Source organism: Octodon degus, unplaced genomic scaffold (assembly GCF_000260255.1).
Source record: "Octodon degus isolate 3935 unplaced genomic scaffold, OctDeg1.0 scaffold00096, whole genome shotgun sequence".
Taxonomy (NCBI): Eukaryota; Metazoa; Chordata; class Mammalia; order Rodentia; family Octodontidae; genus Octodon; species Octodon degus.
Window position 1 is genome coordinate 10,678,113 of NW_004524672.1, and position 1,487 is coordinate 10,679,599.

The window sequence follows — 1,487 nt, forward strand, 5'->3', positions numbered from 1 at the left end:
GGCAGGGCTGGCTGGCATGTGGTGCTGGGGGATCGAACCGCGGTCCCTGTGCTTTGTTAAGCTTGTTCTAAATAGGTGCTTTAGACCACTGAGCCATCTCACCAGCCCCTGGAATATACTTTCAAAAGGGCATTCATATTAACTTGACTAGCTGAATTAATTTTCCCTAAAAACTCCAAGACATAAATGTGTATCTAAAAAAAAAAAAAAAAAAGGTCTGTTGGGCTGGGGAGATAGCTCAGTAGAATAAGCACTTGCCTGGCAAACACAATGGCCTGAGTTCAATCCCCGGTTCCACCTAAATAAATAAATAACTTGCATCCTTCTGGGTTAGCAACTTAACACTTCTGCTAGGGTGAGAAACACTGCGCACCCCTGTGGGTCTGTTGGGGTCACGTCCAGAGGCCATGCTTTAAGCCAATGATGCTGGGCAATAACTGAAACATTCACATCTGTGTTTCTAAAAGATCTTTAAACATTTCCTCCAATAGGCAATTTCATCTCAGAGTGATTTTGTTTAATCTGTGGAGTCCAATAGGTGTCAGAAGACCAAAAGTCCTTGGATCTCCTTTCCTTATTTGGTTAACTGAATTTTTTGTGTAGTTTGGATCAGTGACACCAGGCAAAACCTGGAGATCTCTTTGCAGCCTCTGGCTTGAACTTTTATTTTATTGTCTCAGGGATGGATGAGCTGCACGCAGGGACTCATTGTCCTGCTTTACTTTCAGGGATGAGGTCCATTGCCCTGGCTCCTCCTCCTGCATCAAAGCAGCAGTTACCATCTCTGTAGCCACGTCGTCCTGCTCCTGTGATAAGCAGGAGGCCAACTGGCAATTGGGCTGCCTGAGCAGAGGTGCCCAAAACATTTTTATGGCATCTGGTTTGCTGGTCAAAGGGAATACACAGCCATTGTCCCAGACACTTGGCTGCAGGCACTGGACGAGCTCACCTTGCTCCCACTGTGGCCACTGGATATCCCAGATTCCAAGCACAGGCGCTGTTTGTGCTGATTGAACTTTCCATGCCAGAGCCACACAGTGGCACATGCTGAGGCAAGAGCCAGGGTGTGCCGCAGCCATATCCTTCCTGTTTGATTCTGGGCACACAGGCCTGTAATGGGTGGTGCATGCAGACATCCATGGCAGACCAAGCCCTCAGACAAGCAGACGGCTGGAAAATCCCAGCTGAGTCCAATTAGGATGGGAGCCAGGGGCCCTCCCGACACCCAGTCTGCACCCCTATTGTTTGATGGGGCCAAGGCATGCCCCACTGGAAGATTCCCAGAATGGGTAGGGTTTCTTCATCAGTTTTAGATGTATACTCATATCCCAATGATACCCTTGTGGACACTTAGTACAAAGGCCAGAAGGTTTTGTTAAAGCGACAGATAATGGCTGTGCTGCCTTTACAGGTGCAACAGAGCTGTTTTGGGTAAGATGTTCCTGTCCCCACAACAGAAACAAGCAGCCTAATTTTTTCTCTTCCCT